Below are 12,023 nucleotides of genomic sequence, written 5' to 3' on the forward strand. Positions count from 1 at the left end.
AATTAAATCTGTCTTGTTTAATGTGTCATTTACAGTCTGTGTTTCCTTATTTATTTTCATTTTAGTTGATCTGTCCATTGGTGAAAGCAGGGTGTTAAAATCCCCTACTGTTATTGTGTTACTGTCCACTTCCCCTTTTATGACTGTTAGCATTTGCCTTATGTATTGAGGTGCTCCTATTTTGGGTGCATAAAGATTTACAATTGTTATATCTTTTTCTTGGATTGATCCCTTGATCATTATGTAGTGTCCTTCTTTGTCTCTTGTAATAGTCTTTATTTTAAAGTCTATTTTGTCTGTTATGAGAATTGCTACTCCAGCTTTCTTTTAATTTCCATTTGTGTGGAATATCTTTTTCCATCCCCTCACTTTCAGTCTTATGTGTCCCTAGGTGTGATATGGGTCTCTTGTACACAGCATATATACAGGTCTTGTTTTTGTATCCATTCAGCCAGTCTATGTCTTTTGGTTGGAGCATTTAATCCATTTACATTTAAGGTAATTATCGATATGTATATTCCTATTACCATTTTCTTAATTGTTTTGGATATGTTATTATAGGTCTTTTCCTTCCCTGTGTTTCCTGCCTAGAAAAGTTCCCTTAGCATTTTTTGTAAAGCTAGTTTGGTGGTGCTGAATTCTCCTAACTTTTGCTTGTCTGTAAACATTTATATTCTCTGTCCTTTCTAAATGAGATCCTTACTGGGTAGAGTAATCTTGGTTGTAGGTTTTTCCCTTTCATCACTTTAAATATGTCCTGCCATTCCCTTCTGGCTTGCAGAACTTCTGCTGAAAGATTAGCAGTTAACCTTATGGGGATTACCTTGTATGTTATTTGTTGCTTTTCCCTTGCTGCTTTCAATATTTTTTCTTTGTATTTAATTTTTGATAGTTTGATTAATATGTGTCTTGCGTGTTTCTCCTTGGATTTATCCTGTATAGGACTCTCTGTCCTTCCTGGACTTGACTATTTCCTTTCCCATATTAGGGAAGTTTTCAACTATAATCTCTTCAAATATATTCTCAGTCCCTTTCTCTTTCTCTTCCTCTTCTGGGACCCCTATAATTCGAATGTTGGTGTGTTTAATATTGTCCTAGAGGTCTCTGAGACTGTTCTCAATTTTTTTTTCTTTTTTCTATGTTCTGCATTGTGGGAATTATTTCCAGTATTTTATCTTCCAGGTCACTTATCCATTCTTCTGCCTCAGTTATTCCGCTATTGATTCCTTCTAGAGAATTTTTAATTTCATTTATTTTGTTCTTCATCACTGTTTGTTTGCTCTTTAGTTCTTCTAGGTCCTTGTTAAATGTTTCTTATATTTTCTCCATTCTATTTCCAAGATTTTGGATCATCTATACTATCATTACTCTGAATTCTTTTTCAGGTAGACTGCCTATTTCCTCTTCATTTTTTTGGTCTGTTGAGTTTTTACGTTGCTCCTTCATCTGCTGTGTATTTCTCTGTCTTCTCATTTTGCTTAACTCACTGTGTTTGGCATGTCCTTTTCACAGGCTGAAGTTTCATAATTCTTATTGTTTTTGTTGTCAACCCCTAGTGGGTAAGGTTGTTTCAGTGTGTTCTGTAGGCTTCCTGATTGAGGTGACTGGTGCCTGTGTTCTGGTGGATGAGGCTGGATTTTGTCTTTCTAGTGGGCTGGAGAGTGTCTGGTGTTGTGTTTTGCAGTGTCTGTGAACTTATTATGATTTTAGCCAGCCTCTCTGCTAATGGGTGGGGTTGTGTTCCTGTCTTGCTAGTTGTTTGGCATAGCGTGTCCAGCACTGGAACTTGATAGTCGTTGATTGGAGCTGGGTCTTAGTGTTGAGACAGAGGTGTCTGGCAGAGCTCTTGCCGATTGATATTACATGGGGTCGGGAGATCTCTGGTGGTCCAATGTCCTGAACTCAGCTCTCCCACCTCAGGCTCAGGCCAGACACCAGGCTGGAGCACCTAGCCCCTGTCAGCCACACGGCTGGATTCAGTCGGTGGCGGCAGAAGTGGTTTCATGAGCATGGCGATGGCTCCTGTGCAGGGGTGGCAGCAGCAGCGGTGGCCCATTGTATGCCTTTTGATTGAATAATTTATTCCATATACATTTAAAGTAATTATTGATAGGCCAGGACCTACTAATTCCATATAATTTGTTTCCTGGCTATTTTGTAATTCCCTTCTTCCTTTGTTTCTCTCTTCTTTTGTAAATTAATGATTTTTAGAGTGATGTGCTTTTCTTTTCTTCTGTTTATCTTTTGTGTATCTAATGAAGGTTTTTGCTTTGTAGTTACCATGAGGCTTTCATAAAACATTTTATTGATATACAGTCTATTTTATGCTGATAACAACTTAACTTCAATTGCACACAAAACTCTATCCTTTTATTCCCCACCCCAACAATTATATTTGATGTCACAATATATGCAATTTTACATGGTGTGTCAATTAACAAATTATTATAGTTGTAACTAAAAAAGTACTTTTTGCTTTAACCTTTATCCTATAGTTAAGTGGTTAACAAACCACCATATTACAGTATTAAAGTATTATGAATTTGACCACATACTTTTACCAGTGTGTTTTATGTTTTCGTCTTACTTATTAGGTTCCTTTTATTTCAACTTGAAGGACTTTCAGCATTTTTAAAAGACTGGTCTAGTTGTTATGAACTCCCTCATATTTTGTTTCTGAAAGTATTTCATCTTCATTTCTGAAGGACAAATTTTCTGGGCAAAGTATTCTTGATTGGCAGTTTTTTCTTTTAGCACTTTAAATATATCATCTTATTCTCTCCTAATCTGCAAGTTTCTGGTGAGGAATCTGCTGGTAGCCTCATGGGGGTTTTCTTGTATGTGAGGAACTTTATTTTTCCTGCTGCTTTGAAAATGCACTTTTTGTCTTTGATTTTAGACAATTTTAAAATAATGTGTCTTGTAGGAGATTATTTTGGGTTGAAATTTAGTGGGAGGGGTCTATGAGTTTCATGAATTTTGATGTCCAAATCTGTTCCCAGATTTGAGGAATTTTCAGCCAGTATTGTTTTCAATAAACGTTATGTCCCTTTCTCCCTGTCTTCTCCTTCTGGCACTCCAGTATGCATAGGTTTCTTATTTTAGTGATATCTCATTTTTCACTAGACTTTCTTCACTCTTTTTCATTCTTTTTTTTCTTTGGTCTTCTCTGAATGGATAATTTTAAATGACCTGTATTCTTCCTCATAGATTCTTTTCTCTTCTTAGTCCAATCTTTTGCTGATGTTTTCTATTGCAGGTTTTACTTCATCTTTGTATTCTTCAGTTCCTGAATTACTATTTAGTTCTTTTTAATAATTCCTATCTCTCTGTTAAAGTTCTTATTTTGTTTGTGTATAATTTTCTTGATTTCATTGACTTGTCTTTCTGTGTTTTCCTGTAGAACACTTAGCTTCCTTAAAACAACTATTTTGAGCCCTTTATTGGGAAAACCACAGACCAAATCATGGATCTCCATTTCTTTCTTTATGAATTTTTCTTGCTCCAACTCTGTGCTAGAATTTCTCTGCTGGGCTCCCAGACTTCCACAAAGGCACTCTGTAGGTATTTGTCAAAATTAGTGTTCTTTGAGAGAAGACAGTAGAAAACTCTTATTCTGCCATGGTAATGATGCCACGTCTCCTAAATTTGGGTTTGGCTTTAGAGAACATAGTGAGCCTTTTGGCTCAGAAATGCCTTAGCCGTTCTCACTGCTCACAATAGACTAAGGCTGGGTGATGAAATAAGTAGAGACAGCACAAATTCAATGATCTCCTTTGCCATATTTTGTGTCTTGAGTCTTAAACAATAGAAATTTATTTTTGCACAATTCTGGAGGCTAGAAGTGTGAGATCAAATTCTTGATTGCAGGGTTGGTTTCTCCTGAGGCCCCTCTCCTTGGCTTGTAGATGGCCATCTTCTCCCTGTGTCTTCATATGGTGGTCCCTCTATGTGTGTCTGTGTGCTCATCTCCTCTTCTTATAAGGACATCAGTCATGTTGGATTAGGGCCCACTCTAATGACCTCATTTTAACTTGATTATCTCTTTCAAGGCACTATCTCCAAATACAGTCACATTTTGAAGTAATGGGTATTAGGTCTTCAACGTATGAATTTTTATGGGACACAACACAGTCTATAACAACTAATAACATTCAATTTCCATACTTGTATTAGCCTAGCCTCATGTGTGAAAATTTGGCCTATGAGCTGCTGAATACACTCTGTCTGTATACAACAGTCAGGAAGGTTTAGAAGACTTGAAAGTTCAGAAAGTTCAAAGATTGAGGACACCAGTTGGTAAAACTTCAGGTCAGAAACTGCAATTTTGAAAGGATGCTTTGTGTTGGGTTGGGAGACCACTGCTTGAGGAGAAGTTGTAGAGCGGTTGCCCATTATTTGATATTTGGAAGTATTGCAACAAATAAGTGTAGAGTCTGTGATCACTTGCTCAGACATATTTTTGGAGCCAGCAGATGGTCCACATTTTGTAGATATCAGAAGGGTGGGCTGATTCTGCATAACCTGTTCATCTTCTTCATGTCTTTAGCTGAAATATAGACTTTATGTTTAATATGGGACATTGCCTCATTAGTATTTTGGGGACTGGCAGCTATGTAAATAGTTGGCTGATTTCTAGTAAAGTCTGGCTGTCAACAAAAGAAGAAGTGCTGCAGGTTCAAAGCCCAGAAAAATGCCATTTCAAAGAATTCTTTCTTTATTTTTTAATTTTAAATTTATTTTTTAATACAACAGGTCAAAGAATTATTTATTTTCAATTATTATTTTCAACTTGAAACTTCACAAAAGTTCAAGTTGAATTTCAATCTGTTTTTTGAAGGTTCTGTTGAAATATTCTGAATATTATATTGACTAATGCATAGATGATTGTGACCTACCAGATGAATGAACTCTCCATGGTTGTAGCCTAAATGGTGAGCTGATGGACACAGATGAGAATTCTGGTGGCCCTGCTGACCTGGCTGTTGGATTGTTGGGTTAAATGCAGGACAAAGGGTCCACACCTCAGGCTGGAAAGGTAGACAGACTTGTTGAGGGTGCATGCAATTAAACTGAGACACCAACCAGAATGCAGCTGGTTCTATACAGTTGTGTTAATAAAATCAAATTTCCCTCCATACTCTTATCACAGATGGAAGGATACCATCTATGTGCAAATATGTTGGAGCACTATGGTCAGCTGGGATATTTTGGGCTGAAGTTACTATAATGGGATTGAATCTGGGAGTTTGTTGAGGAAGGCTAGATTCTTTAGCTACCTGAGTAAAATCTAAGATATGGTACCAAATTTGAAGCACCAGGTAGGCTGGACATTCTAAAAACCTTAATGCCTTGGGGAACTTGAGCTGCTGCTGTCTGTGGTTCCTGCTAAAATCATTCACTATGGGACTGTCCACCTTGAAGTTGCCTATCCATGATGCTTCATATTCAAATCCTACTTCCTTTTTCCATTTCCTTCTTGTCCATGGTGGTCAGCATTCTGAGACTACATGTCTAGGTTGAGAAAAGTCATGTGATTGTGTAGACCATACATTTCAAAGCCAACTGTGACATGTGGGTCTCCTCTACAAACAGGCTAGTTACTTTCCCAAGGGGAAGCCTGGATATTGTTATCCATAACATGCTCTTGGCTACTGTAGTCACAGATGCTTCAGAACATTTTGCTGTAGGACCTATAAGGACCCAAAGATCAACTTGGTGGCTTTCTGAACCATTTGGATATTGTCTGATTGGACCTACTTGCACAGTGGGTAATTCTAGGCCTTGATGGAAATAGTACTTATCTTTTCAGTCAGACATTTTCCTCTTTACCAGTCACCTTGCTGGTACTGTGGTCAAGAATAATAGTTGGGCAAGGCTGGTCCTCCTGATGCCTCTTTCCCTCCCTCTGCTTCCACACCCCATCCCACCCTCTTTCATATATATATATATGTTAACATCTCATTTTACATCTCATTATTCCTATTGATTTTCTCTCATCTCATGAAGTTTTCCTGTTTCATAAGGTCTGTTTTCCCTGACTTCCTCAAGTCCTACCTTCCAATTCATCTTCTGGCTGTGTATGAGTGTGTGAATGTGAGTGTGCATGAGTGCATGTGAGAGTGTGTATTGCCTCTGCTTTCTTATATCTCTATAGAGAGAAGTCTTTCCATGAAGTACCTGAGTTCCTTTGGGTTCTGTCTGGAATAAGATGGCACCTGCCCTTTTAGATTTTCTAGACTCTGATGAAAGGAGAGGGGAGATTTTAGATTTGTGTGTTTGCTTTGCCAGACAAAAGGCCCATCTGTCACGGGTGTAGGAGTGTGTTTACTAAGGGAATTCAGGCTGGAGGTGGTCATTGGGTAGAGATGAACAGCTGGAGCTGAACAGCTCTGTGTTTGTGACTCTCTCAGTGTAGAAGGAGACCTGGGCCACTTCTATAGTGGATGCAGCCTGGGTTCTACTTACAAAGTCAGGACCTTTAAGGAAAACCTTATTGTAAAAAGGTAATTGCAATCCCTTTCAGGAATTCAGGAAACTGATTTTATTTTATATTTCTTTCAGAGAAATATCAATGTTTATTAAAGGAAGAAAAGGCTAAATTCAGGAAATGTGGCCTTATTTACATTTGAAAAGTTGAAATGTATCATCACATCATAGTACGTCTCCCACATGTTTCAAGAATTAAATAGGAAGCATCAAATAATAGAAAATTGGTGTTCTTAGATCAAGAATAACAGGAGCAGTCATTCACCAATATTACTGAGCACTAACCAGGCACTAGCGTCAAAGATGCTGAGAATACAAAAGTGAACAAGGCAGATGGAAATCCCATCACATGGAGCTTGCAGAAAGGAAGCTATGTGACTTGTCTATGTAACAATTAAAGGCATTGTATGCACAGTAAAGGAAACCATCAATAAAACAGAAAGAAAACCCACAGAATGGGAGAAAATATTTGCAAATGAAGTGGCTGACAAGGGATCAATCTCCAAACTATAAAAACAGCTCACGCAGCTCAATATTAGAAAAACAAACAACCCAATCAAAAAATGGGCAGAAGATCTAAATAGACATTTCTTCAAAGAAGACATACAGATGGCCAATAGGCACATGAAAAGATGCTCAACATCACTAATTATTAGAGAAATGCAAATCAAAACTACGATGAGGTATCATCTCACACTGGTTAAAATGGCCATTATCAAAAACTCTACAAACAATAAATGCTGGAGAGGGTGTAGAGAAAAGGGAACCCTCCTACACTTTTGGTGGGACTGTAAGTTGGTACAGCCACTATGGAGAACAGTATGGAGGTTCCTTAAAAAACTAAAAATAGAACTGCCATAAGATCCAGCAATCCCACTCCTGGGCATATATCCAGAGAAAACCATAATTTGAAAGGACACGTGCACCCCAATGTTCATTGCAGCACTATTTACAATAACCAGGACATGGAAGCAACCTAAATGTCCATTGATGGAGGAATGGATAAGGAAGATGTGGTACATATATAACATGGAATATTACTCAGCCATAAAAAAGAATGAAATAATGCCATTTGCATCCAATGGTTGGACCTAGATATTGTCATACTGAGTGAAGTAAGTCAGACAGAGAAAGACAAATATCATAAGATACTGTTTATATGTAAAATATAAAAAAATGATACAAAGGAACCTATTTACACAACAGAAATTGAGTCACAGATGTAGAAAACAAACTTATGGTTACCAAGGGGAAAACGGGGGTTAAATTGGGAGATTGGGATTGACATATACACACTACTGAATATAAAAGATAACTAATTAGAACCTACTGTATAGCAAAGAGAACTCTATTTGGTGCTCTGTAATAACCTGTATGGGAATGGAGTCTAGAAAAGTGTGGATGTATGTATATGTATGGCTGATTCACTTTGCTGTACAGCAGAAACTAACACAACATTGTAAATCAGTTATATTCCAATAAAAAAATTAATTAAAAAAAGAAACTTCTTTTGGACTTCTAGCCTTCAGAACTATAAGATAATAAATGTGTATTGTTTTAAACAAAAAAACAAACCAAAAATGGTATCGTGATGGGAAAATATTCTCCTAAATGTATTGTTAAACAATAGACTTTGCACCACATAACGTAAACGTAATATGATAAAGATCAGTATCTTTATGAATTTTATACATATATATGTTTTATGTAGACTGTCATAAACTTTTAGCAAAAATGTCAAGGTGTTAATATATAAATGATCAAAGAGCTTGAAGAAACGTGAAACCTCACAGAACTTGCTCACTGCCTTGACCTGCATATGACTTGCTGATATCTGGCTTTTAGTTTCTGAAGAGAATAGGCCATTGTTCAGAACCTACAGGTGAAGCCTCATATGCCTGGGTCATAAAAGGAGAGAGGTGAGAACAGCAGACAAGGATAGTGGAGATGGGGCCTGCTGCAGACCACTGTTTCCAGGATGTCTCAGCTGGGTTTGGCTTTGCTTTCTGTGCTCTCTCAGCTCCTGCATCTGGCTCCAAGGGACCTGCACTCATGAGTGTCCCCATCCCAATCACTTTTCCCAGATGATGAAGCCACAGGTTTAAAACCTGGATAGTGAATATGCCACTATTCCCTCCCGGGTCAGCTCTGGTCTTCCCCAGAGGTGGCCTGAGCCCAGTGCTACCTGCTGCTCATCCTGGCCTCCAGACATCCCTGGGCTTGTGGGCAGTAGACAGCAGTTCTCTCTGGGTGCCCTCCTGCTTCCTTCTTGGGGAGGGCTTTGTCAGGCCTCATGGGCCCCATGAAAGACCCACTGCTCCTCCTACCATGCTACTGAGTCCAAACTCATTCTGCTCACCGCATGACAGGTCAATAAATCAGGAGATGAGCTGTGTTGGGGCAAGGAATAATGACTTTATTCAGAAAGCCAGCAGACTGAGAAGATGGCAGACCAATGTCCTAGAGAACCACCCCAGTTAGAATTCAGGCTTCTTTTATGCTAAAAAGGGGAAGGCAGAGGGTGGGGGAGTTGGCTGTTGCAAACTTCTTAGTGCAGGAATCCTTTGTTCTTGAAGCTGTCCACATGGGTTTTGTCACAATGTTCTTGTAAACCTTTAACAAGACAAATGTTATTCTCTGTTCTGCAGCTTTTTATCTCTATATGAATGGAAAAATGTTATACTCTTAAAGGTCAAAGCCTTAAGACTAAGCTATCCTGTATATTTTAGGCTATAGGCAACATTCTTTTTTTTTCTTTTAATTAACTAATTTATTTTTGGCTGTGTTGGGTCTTTGTTGTTGCGGTGAGGGGGGGCTATTATGTGTTGCAGTATGAGGGCCTCTTATTGTGGTGGCTTCTCTGTTACAGAGCATAGGCTCTAGGTGTGCAAGCTTCAGTAGTTGTGGCATGTGGGCTCAGTAGTTGTGGTTCATGGGCTCTAGAGCGCAGGCTCAGTAGTTGTGGCACACAGGCTTAGTTGCTCTGCAGCATGTGGGATCTTCCCAGACCAGGGCTTGAACCCATGTCCCCTGCACTGGCAGGCAGATTCTTAACCACTGCACCACCAGGGAAGTCCTAGGCAACATTCTTAGCTCAAAGCAAAAGCAATAGAATACAAAGTTTAAAGTAAAAGAAACAGATCTAATATGGAATGAGAGTTGTTCTTTCCTGTTACAACCAGGCTTAGCTATTCTTGGGCAGTGCCCGGGCTGGGTGAGCATCCTCCTATGGTGTCCCTCATCTCCAGGGAACCTCCTCACCTGCTTCCCTCTCCTTCTTCCCTCTCACCCTCCCTCTCTGAAGATAAGGTCTGTGCCTATTCATGTTGCTTAGCATTTCAGACACAAAATAGTTGCTTAATAAATGATAACATTAGCTGCTCAGTGAAACAGGCACCGTTTGCTCTAAGTGCAGTATATATGTTAATTCATGTAAGCGTCACAACCACTCCATGAGATCACTCCGATATTATCTTTATTTTATAATTGAGGAAACTGAGGCACAGAGAGGTTGAGTCACTAGACTAGGGTCACACAGCAGAACCAGGATGTAAACCCAGATTGTCTGACTCTGAGGTCCTTAGACCAGGAAGTAGGATGGTCTCTGATCTTCCTTAACACTGTGGACTCGGGGAGTGGTGAGGGATAAGCAAGATTCACACCTGGGCCTCCCACTCTCATTCCACTCAGCACCAGCCTCATGGCCAGCAGATAGAGACAGGGCTTCTAAGGGCAAATCTCTTGGCACCAAAAGCAACAAAAGTGACAAAGCACCCTGGATGACTCTAGAAAGTATAAAGTCAAACAGGTCCCAGGTGGCAGCCCTGGAACTCCATCCATCTATCTCCTACTGCTTGGTTGGGTTCTCCGCCATGTTGAAACTCTGATCTTTTGGCAGGTTCCAGCTGCCTCACACAGATGGCCTCCTCTCTGGGATCTTAACATGTTCACTTCAGCATTTTCCTCATCAAAGGATCAGATGATACCTCGGATAATCCCCGAGATTGGAGAAAGAGAAGAAGCCAGAAAAATAAAGAATGAGAGCAAGGGCAGTAATGGCAAGAAGGGCAGGCTGGTGAGGAGGCATCTGAGGGCTGAGACTGTGTTTACATCTCACTTGACTATGACAATGGCTTCTCATGCATGGGGTGATGGTCAAACCCGGATGCCATTTGCCCTGAGGCTCAAGCTCTGGGGGCAGTGGCCATTTGTCTTGCATCACTGTGACCACACCACCCCCATGCTGCCTGACTGCACATGGTGGTCAGCAAGGGGCTTAGGGCTGGGTCCAGGGATAATTCTTCACAGACGGTCACACACTGGAGCAAAGACACCACACAGCAAGACAATACCAAGAAAGAACAAGGTGAGTTGACACCCAGTGTCCCAAGCCTCTGGTCACACCGAGCATCCTTGAGCAATACAGAGCTAGAAACCAGGAAGGTGGACAGGATGTTTGATTCCTACTGAAGCTGTCCCTTCTCTCAGAACAATGCCCACTCACTCTGCCTGCACCTTGTGTTGTCAGAAGCCCCATTCCTCTGTAGCTTGTCTCCACCTGCCCTGGGCATTTCTGTCTCAAATCTTGAAGGCTTAACCAGGGTCTGGGTGCTAGTCCCTCACTGAACCCAAAGGGTAGAATCCAGCCCAAGTAAAAATAGAGGGTCAACTCCTCTTGGTCAGTCACTGACTGGGCTGGTCTCCATGCTCTGTTCCTCCCTCCACCTCTCCTCCAGCCCTTCTTCAGGGTCTAGTTTTTATTTGGAATGGGACATAGTCACTGCCCCTGTTCCCTTCCTTAGTGCTCAGCCTTGTGGGGAATCCAGGCTTCCACTACAAGCTCCGAACGAGCATCAGCACTTCACCACCCAGCCCTTGTTGGTCTCAGCTCTGACAAGTCAGGTGCCTCTTGGGATGGAACACGGTACTCCCCCTGTCCCTCTGATTCAGACCACTGGGGACTTGTGGCTCAGGTGCCCAGTTCCTCTGACCAGAAGAAATCTCTCAAGGTAAGAAAGACTTTATCCCAGGAAGGGGTTTCTTGGGGTTCACTGTGGGCCAGGGTCTCCCCTCCAGCCTGAGGCTCCCACAGCATGTCTGGACAAAGGGGCTGCCACCTTCTCTTCACTGGCGTTGTAAGAGAGGCTGCCCTGTAGCCATGCAACCAACTGGTCTGGTTTGGAGACTTTGACCCCTGGAACAATCCAGGGACCTAGTCAGGAAGCAAATGCGCCATAAGAAATGCTGACTGATCTGTGAGAGTAAAGAGAACAAACAAGGAGATACTAGTTGATGCTGGTATCAACAGCTGTTCTCAGTACAGTGGGCTCATGTCACCCTCACACCAAACTAACCTAAGAAGTGGGGTTCGGTCTAATCTCCACTTTCCAGAGGGGGAAACTGAGGGCCGAAAAGGTGGGTGAGTGGCTCCCACATGTGTATGCTTAGCTCAGCACATGGCAGGGAGAAAAGGGAGTGGGTCCCTCTCAGAACTGTGCCCAGGAGCTGAGCTGATAGGAGGGGGATAATTTCTC

At 41.0% G+C, this 12,023-nt stretch overlaps 1 pseudogene; it reads right to left on the reverse strand.

The window, feature by feature from the left end:
• Positions 1-5,554, reverse strand: part of LOC114892187 — a 43,291-nt pseudogene extending 37,737 nt beyond the window's left edge.
• Positions 5,555-12,023: the final 6,469 nt, after the last annotated feature.

The sequence above is a fragment of the Monodon monoceros genome, unplaced genomic scaffold (assembly GCF_005190385.1).
Source record: "Monodon monoceros isolate NGI ecotype Baffin Bay Population unplaced genomic scaffold, NGI_Narwhal_1 Super_Scaffold_12, whole genome shotgun sequence".
NCBI lineage: Eukaryota > Metazoa > Chordata > Mammalia > Artiodactyla > Monodontidae > Monodon > Monodon monoceros.